The 8976-nt window shown below is 40.6% G+C and overlaps 1 long non-coding RNA gene across 2 annotated transcripts; it reads right to left on the bottom strand.

Moving 5' to 3' along the window:
- Nucleotides 1-1272: 1272 nt before the first annotated feature.
- LOC140224099 (uncharacterized) lies at nucleotides 1273-8570 on the bottom strand. 2 transcript variants are annotated; one of them, XR_011899374.1, is made up of 3 exons: nucleotides 8084-8570; nucleotides 7248-7361; nucleotides 1273-6528 (listed from the first exon to the last, which is right to left on the bottom strand). It is a non-coding gene; the product is annotated as an uncharacterized lncRNA (long non-coding RNA). The 2 variants fall into 2 exon arrangements; XR_011899373.1 differs by having other exon boundaries at nucleotides 8088-8567.
- Between the last annotated feature and the right edge of the window lie 406 nt (nucleotides 8571-8976).

The following is an 8976-nucleotide window of genomic DNA, read 5'->3' on the forward strand; positions in this document are numbered from 1 at the left end:
AAAGAATAATTTGTCGAAATCTCACATTTCAATGAGTCACTATACAGAAGCTGATTATTGAAATTGATAGGCAAAGCTATATACAAAGGAAGCAAGGAAAAAATGGAGCGATCCTATTGGTTTGAAATGTGTGGTTGTTATAGACTAAGAGGAAAAATGATTGACTATAGCAATAGGGTCTCTCGTGGTTTGTCGTTAATTTTTCTATTACTCACTTCCCTTATCCATATCGCAAGTCTCCACCAATAGAATGTCTTTATTTTGTCTTTGTCCTCTTTGTCTATCGATTTTAATGATCAGCCTGCAAGTTAGTAGAGATATTCGCCAAACATACGCTTTTTATTGAATCTACTTACCAATTTTTACAATCGTATCAAATTCAAAGCGAAAACAGGGCTGACAGGAGATCCAGAAATCGCCTAAAAAATCTGTATTAAATTCGCCTTAAAACTGCTTCTCTTCGAATCCTCCGGTCGGGTGACCCGTAACCGGTGAGCGGGATTTGCGCGGGGCGTATTTTATAGGCACGACCTGCGTTTCATGGGTCCGGGGCCGCGAGTGATGGCATGCTCTACCATTCTAGGCGGAAAACAACCAATCTCCGGGCGGTCCGCGTTGGTCGTTGCGCGGTTAATGCCGCGGAGGGTGCGCTCTCTCCGTCCCCTAGCAAATGCCCCACATTCCTCGCACATGTCTCACTACTTCATCCCTAATCGCTACACGAGCGGAATGCGTTCCGATTCCTGACTTTTGTTTACTCGCGCTTGTAAATTCTATTCTACCCTCGTAGCTTAGGCCCTCGACCGCCGCACCATGGGCCACAGGCTGGGAATCGATGGCCAGGGGAAAATACAGTGTGTATAGGCGGATCCAAGGGGGCATACCTACCCCCCCCCCCCCCTCTCGTTTGCCCGAAAAAAAGAAGGGGGGAAAAGGGAATGAATGAAGAGGGAGGAACGGAGGAAAGGAGAATTCAGTAAAATTCTCAAAAACATTAGATTGAAGCACATTAGATGCTCCAAATTTCGACAAGTTTCCAGAGAAAATTTGGATCCTCATCCAATCGAAAGGTCTGGATCCGCCTCTGACCGTGACAAGGTGATACTAATGGCATGCTCGGAACTTTTTTTTTTTTAAAAAAAAGAAACGGTCTATTTATAAAATTTAAATCAATTGTTCTGACAAACTTACTCGCTTCTAGTAAAACTTGAAAAATTGAATTCAAAGGGCGTTTCGGGCCGTCATGGAGCCAGGCGCGAACTGACCCAATCGCCAAGCTTAAATCTTACTAAACGCAGAAGAAGGAAAAATTCTAAAACAATAAATAAAAAATAAATAACAGAAATAATACTCAAAATCCTTCCCGCAGAAGAAATTTTGTTTCATACTAGATAACAATCAGCATAATCTGAATATCGGCGAGGCATTCCCCCCAAACCAAGAAAATGCTGAGGGAAAAAAGTTAAATTTACTCCAATGAACATGATATAAAATTGAGACACCAAGCTATAATTATTTAAAGTTAAGCCCAAGATTAATGGAAATCAATAAATAACTCCTCCCACAATAGCAAGGGCTCCAGGGCCATGGGGGCCAGGGGATCATGGGCTCCAGGGCAGCCCAAAACGCGTGGAGCACGTTTTCTCTATGCGAAGAAAATTCTGCAAAAACTTCGGGGAATTATGTCGATTTGTTCTCCTTTAAAAAAGTAAAATACGAACGTCATTCCAAGTACCGAAAACGAGATACGTGGTTGCAGACATAGACCGTTGACATATTGTGTTTCTTAATTTTTCACTATGTCTAGTCTCTAGTGATCCATTAGCGTGTATTCAAATAATTATGCAATATGCAATCAGGCATCGGCATTGATCCATACACTTCATCAGACGTAGGTAATATAACTTTACGGAAATTTGCCGTTAGCATAGGTTGTATCGAACCGTTTTCAAAAAAAATTGCAACATAATGAACCACTTCGGAGTTAGCAATGAAAATAAATCAAATTTTGTCAGAATTAATGATAATCTTCCTTGACGCAGCTCCAAATATATCCGTAGTGCGGGGTCGCTGAAAAAATTGATCTCTTGTGCGTACCGCACATTATCTCTAATCTAAGGAACATAGTAACCTCATCTCGACCTTTAGTGGACACATTCAAATCGAAAGGAACTATATCCACTTTGACATGAGACCTGCCACCCATCATGCAGTCTTATGGATCTTAAGGCTCATGTCAGAATAAATATAGTTCATTCTTATTTAAATACGTCCAAGCAAGGCAACGTTGCACGGGCTTTTTATGAGGGACGGGAGGACCAGCTTCGAATAAATTCAGACCTTACCAAAAAATGGGTCATCAGATGTAAAGTAGAGCATGATGCCACTTTGTAGATCGAAAACAATAATGGTCTCGCCAAATTCAATCAACGACCCACTTTTTCTTGGATGTAAGCCGGGGGGGGGGGGGGGGGGGGCGGCAGAGTCAAAGCCGGCTGATTCAGTCCAATTTTTATCGCATTAATCCTTTGTTGAATCTTTTTGTTTCGGGAAGGTGTAAGTTAGGGTGGGACTTATTTTTTTAAATCGACAAAACCAAATGTTGCACGGTCTTAAATGGTTCTATGTGATAAAAAGACACGGTAGCCGAGAGGATTTTGAGAAAAAAATTTTTTAACCCGGCGCGCACAGAGCCTAAACATCGAGATTTTTCCGGGTTTTTTGGCATTTTCGCCGTATATTTTTGATATTTTTGCCAGCAACACGGATTTGACGCTAGATGTCCAAAAATTGGTACAAACCTAGCGCATACTTACCTTGCAGATGAAGGGAAAATTTTTGTTTTTCTAATAAGTCACTCTCAGTCCGCTTGGTAATGCCGAAACTCTCCGCTCGGCAGCTCTAAAAATCGAAATTTCGCCGTTTTTTAACGTATAATGAATTTTTTGAGCAACCTATAATGGTAGTAAAAATCCGGAAATTTGTGGAAAGCAAGTCCATACCATCAGTATGGAAGGGCAAATGTCAGAAAACTCCTACGTCTTTTATTTTCTGCCAAGCTATGCCCATAATGGTGGAAAACTTGTCAAAAATAGCTCAATTTTGACCGTTTTTTCGCGTTCGAAAATTTATTGGACACCCTGTAATGACAATGAAGGTCCGAAAATTTGTGGAAAGTAAGTTCATACCATCTGTATGAAATAAAAAATTTTACGTGGTTCATACGTCTTATATTCTTCGTCCTGCGATATCCGAAATGGCAGCGAAAACGTCAAAAATACCTCAAATTGGCCGTTTTTTGATAATTTTTTGGAACACCTTGTAGTGGCAGTGGAGGTCCGAGAATTTGTGCAAAGTAAGTTCATACCCTCCGCAAGGGATAAAAAAATCTACTTGGTTCCTATGTCTTACATTCCTCGTTGTGCGGTGCCCGCAATCACTTCGAAAACGTCAAAAATACCTCAATTCGGCCGTTTCTTCAATTCTTCAAATTCTTCCCGTCGAATGCAGAGACTTGATCACATGGAAAATGTATTGTATATTTCACACAGGAAAAAAAGTTTAGTTGACATAAAGCTCTGTGGAGTCAACAAGATCGTAGGTCAGGTGCAGGGGAAAGATCGAACGTCGGCGATGTGTAAATTTTCAAGGACCTTCCACGACCGGCCACAAAACGGGATTAGCGGGCAGAGAGTGAAGGGTGGGATTTGGACACACGACAAAAGCCGTATTCATGTAGATATACGACACAAAATGGCCCAGCGTTGCCAAATTAAGCGAAAAAAATCAGGACTGAGGCTCCGTCGACGCATTAATTACAGCTGTGCTGAGGGGAAACACCGTATAAGCTTTCGAGCGTTGTCAAATTTCATTTTATAAAGTACGAATTACCCTAAAAATCTCTGGATACTTTACCTCTAATTTCTCAGAAAATTTTATTCACAATACAAATTAAAGTGCGTGGGGATTCCGAGGAAAAATATTGATACATTTTCTCAAAAATAATTATTTAATCGGAGTATACTCGGCAACGCGTGTGTGTTCATACGGCGTTTTTCCTTAGCACAGCAGAATGGGGAAATCTGAGAGCGGTGCCAATAGCTGGGGGCAGACGATTAATCACCGGTGAGGCCTGCAAGTGACCACTGCCCCCCCCCCCCCTCCACGTTGGGTCACTTGGTCGCTTTTTAACAAAAGAGCGTAACTCATTTTCCACATTGACCCTATGGACATCATAGAAGTATATGGTCAACGAGTATCATCTCAAAGCAAAGCCACGCCTTCATATCGGCGATAAGTGACGACTTGTGCTGAATCATTTTCCTCCGTTTTGCTCCTGTTTCCGTACTTTGTCGCTGCTTTGCTACTCTGATCCGACCCCAAGCATGTCATGTGCCGCGGATAATTAATTTTTATTCCGTCCCAAAGATATCGATGACGAAACTTGTCACCTCGCGATAGAGCAATTAGACTCCTTAAACTCAACGAAATTCCCACTTCAATCGAGAGGGGATTTCACTGAATATTCGGTGGCGTAGCGTGCTGTGAGATTTATCGATTTATCCGTCATTTAAGCCCATGAAAAAGGATCAATAAACAGGTTTTTCGCCACCAACACATTAATGAGCGATTCTTTACGATAGCTTCAAATGGGGAAATTTCGATAATCGATCACTCCTCGCCAACTGATATTTTCCGCTTAAGGATGGGTCTGTTTCTCTGGTCACAGAATCGTGTTTTGATGGTTTTAAGCACCTAAATCGGAAAATCAGTTCAAACGCTAAGTTCCTACACCCAATATTAACGGGGATATCATTCACCACGGGATAAGACGTCACACGTCAAGGTGGTGCATACTGCATACCAATCATGGTTTCTTCCACATAGTTTTCATCGATCGGTGATTCATGAATTTTCAGTATGAAACACGGATGAAGTTGGATAAAATTACAGTAGACGCTCCCACGGTGGATGATATATACAGTTACACTTGGATGGGTCTATTATTGATGTTTGCTATTCTATGAGATTCTATGACGAGCGAAACTGCAATTGTTGTGTTTAAATGAAATTCCGGTTGATTTAAAAATATGAAATTGTTCTTGATTCGAATGTTACTTTTTCTCGGTTCAAACAAAGAAAGGCCTAAAATACCCGCTATAGTACGCAGTAACCTATTAAAAACTGCGTGCATGCATAGCGCGTTTAAAACATCGAAAAATTCCAAAATAAACTCAAAATAAAAAATGGACGATTATACTTCATACTCAGTTCGGTTGTAAAGTTGATTCTGAATTATTTCCTGCAGCAAAAATTAAAACTGCGTCCTAACAACCATTGAAAACAATCTTATTCGTCGGACAAAAAGTTTGCGTTTAGCTTGAAAAACATTTCCTATCTATTTATCATCAAGATGGACCTTGTAAACTTTTTAAGAAGAATTCAGGTTTGTGGTAATCGTCTGAATTCCCTTCCTGTAAGGATTTTGCTTGAGCTAGGTACATCATACCGAAAGGGGGGCACCAAATGGAGAAAAACTACCACCAATCGCTCTTTCAAAAATTTAGGCTCCTGGATCAGGAGGTTTTTTGCTCAGCGAGTTGAAAGGGTACGGGTATAGTTCAAGCTATGATGTTTCGAAGGGCATCGTGCAAGGGCAAATAGGGCAAATAAGACAGCCTTTTTTCCGCCCGTCCCCTCTGTTTTTACGCCTTCTCTGCTCTACATTGAAGCAACATCTCGCTAGCAAGTTGTAAAGCAGTGGCGATCAAAAGTTGGCAACATTGTTTTTCCACCATTTAAATCCATTGAAAATATCAATTTTAGGTGAGGGAAGCTGCCTCGCCAAGAATCGATTGTTTTGAATACATTTAAATTGAGGAAAAACAGTTTTGCAAACTTTCAAGAATTGCTACTGTTGTGAAGGCACCCGGCCGACCGTGGCGGTAGCACATGGCACAGCACTGTGGAACGAAGAACTGCCCGAGCGCCTTCAATTGTCTCTCCGCAACACGCACATCCGCAGAGTTCGAATATTTGTATCAAAGGCGTTACTACCGTTGATGCGATGATTTGAGCCGAGTTTTGTTCCGTTTTTAAATGGAGCGCAATGATCTTTTCTATTCGTCCTAGTTCATTTAATGTGCCGAAAATTGTTCGAACAATGAACGACACGAGAGGATAGGACTGGAGTTTTCTTGAGTCATATTTTTAAAATTTCACACAAAACGCGTAAAACACACCACTAAACCCCTGCGTGGGTGTGGCCGAAATGGGCTGATGTGCATTTGTGGCTTAAATTGTCATATTTGCGCGCAAATTAGCCACGGTCACCAAGAAAAAAAAAAAAAACGTAAAACACACTAATAACTTCCAAAATCAGTCCATAATATAGAGAGCAAATCAGTCAATATACTCTTCCTATTTGTGAACAAAGCAAGATCAAAATAGGTCGGATCAGTCTTCTTACATTTCTCATGTGTTTGAAAAACAGTTGATTAAGGTTTGGTTCCGCCAAGTTTTCCTCTCCTGTAACACACATAATATTATTCATTTTCTGAGATCTATGATATTTTCCAGAGGGAGAACACTAGGGTGTCCTATTTTGGACGTTGAAAAAAAAAATTGCAAAATCCAACAAAGATACTTGCCAAAAAGTTGTCTCATGGTTAGAAAAAAAGCACAAAAAAATCTCAGAGTATTAGCTAAAGGTTAAGTGGTCCCGCAAGGCACTTGGGATTTCTCATCTCGGCGATCTTAGCAATTTCGCAGATTTTTTTTTTTTTTTTTTTTTTTTTTTTTTTTTTTTTTTTTTTTTTTTTTTTTTTTTTTTTTTTGTGGAAAATGCAATCGAGCTAGAAAGTCGCAAGTGCGGATAATGAGACTTTTGATACAATATTTTAAGAGAAAAATAACAGTTTGGACCGACGAGGCTCAGAACTCCCTCGTTCTAAGCTCTCAAAATGCAAAAATCAACGATTTCAGCATTTTATAGTCCAACCACCACTCGACCATCGCTCGACTTAAATGTCGGGGCATTTGACGCGCTGTTTCATAATGATCCCATCGGAGGAGCAAAAAGTCCATTAAGTATGTTCATCAGGGGTATGTAAGAGGGTTACTTTGGCCAATTCTCGTTGACATCAAACGTTGCGCTCATTGTTTAAAAGTGTTATTTTTTTTCTTTTTTAGAATTTTCCTGTTTTCATCATTATTTTAAATGGTTTAAAAAGGGTGACTCGTCTTACACCAGAATTGAACTTCTTTGGCAAAAAATGTACGTAGGTGGTCAAATCGTTCCTGTACAAAAGTTTTTGTATTCAGAGCCTCCCCAAAAAGCCGATGTCGCCATATTCAATCGTCTGAAAACACAAAAAACCGAGTTCCTATTTCAGTAATCGGAGGCTGTTCCTGAAACATGCGTAAACCGTTAGAGATGCGTGAACTAATTTAGCGAAGACTCTACGGTTTTAAAGTTCCTATAAGAGGATTTGGAGCCTCTGAAACCACTAATCCCCCTGCACCCCTGCAGCCATCATCTCCTATTTGAATGGGCCGGTTGCGCTTGTCACAAAATCGTGTTTTGATGCTTGATTCTTGTAGATTAGATAAAGATTATGTAAGAAAGTTAATTTTTTTTATATAATGCATGCACACGAAAGTGTTGAAAGTGAGCATTTTTATGTAACCATCATATGCAAAAAAGGCATAATTTTCGTGAGCTTTTCGCAAACATACTAAAAAATCTTCTAATTCGCGAAAAGCTTACGTAAATGATGACCTTTTTTCATAAAATAGTTACATAAAAATGTTCAGTCTTAACACTTTCGTATGCATGCGTTATATAAAAAAATAAAAAAATTGTTAATAAAAAAAATTACCTTATCTAGCTTTTATCATTTTTCATATATTATGGTCAGGTCTGAACTTTGATTTTTTTTTTCATAAAAGCGCTACACGTTTTTTATATAAAACTCCCATTTAGATAACAGATAGGTATGTTTTTTTATACTTTTTTTAGAAAAACAAAAATTTGTTCTGCTGCTAGGGTACCTTTCCTCAGCTTTAAAGTTACTGTACTTACTTACTATGTGAAAAAATAGAAAAGGGGTCATATCGCGCAATGTTTCGATTCATCGGACGGGGAAAAAACTTCAAAACCGTCCGAAAAATCCACCCGGGGTACTTTGAGCCTCTGCGAAGCCGAGAAAATCAATAGTAGAAACTCCATGCTGCCCCCCGCACCGTCCATCCGCAATTCGCCAGGGCGCTTCCGTTCCGAAACGCTGAAATTTACCAAAGGCGAAGCGTAAACAATCGATTATCGATATTTCTCCACTTAAAATGAAGAAATGAAGAATCGATTATGAAGGTAACACATCGATAATCGACCCTTTTCTATAGGTTTAAGTGGCGGAACAATCGATCCACCGCGAAGCGCGACACGCCGCTGAAATTTACCGGGTTATTTCTGCCGAGGCGAGGAGTCAAAAGCGCAATTTCAGGCAGACACGCCCTAATCGCGTACTTGCGCAGAACGTGGCGCCCCCATTGGGTCGCAATTCATCAATTCAAGCACCTTGCCCCCACTCCACCCCCTCCCCCCCGGTAGCATCCCACCCCCCACCCCCACCCAGCTGGAGCGTTTTTCGCCTCACGTTTGACGTCAGAGACGACGTTTAAGAAGTTCCCTTGAAAGTTCCGTCGTCAATGGCCCCTATCAGAGAAAGAAAACTTCCGCTCTGCCGATACGATTTAAATCATAGATGGAAATAAATTTTCGAAGTTTGAACCAACCCTCCTCACTTTGGCGCTCATGTTTGCCGACTGACGTCACTCGCCGCGACACCATCCCCGGACACGGTACAACATGGAGAGTAAAATTGCGGTTACAAAGATCAAACTTCGGATTGGGTGGAACACAAAATGTTTCCGGTTCAGGTAATGGAAAGAACCAGTAGACAGGGTGCGAACGGG

This window comes from Bemisia tabaci, chromosome 2, assembly GCF_918797505.1.
Source record: "Bemisia tabaci chromosome 2, PGI_BMITA_v3".
Taxonomy (NCBI): Eukaryota; Metazoa; Arthropoda; class Insecta; order Hemiptera; family Aleyrodidae; genus Bemisia; species Bemisia tabaci.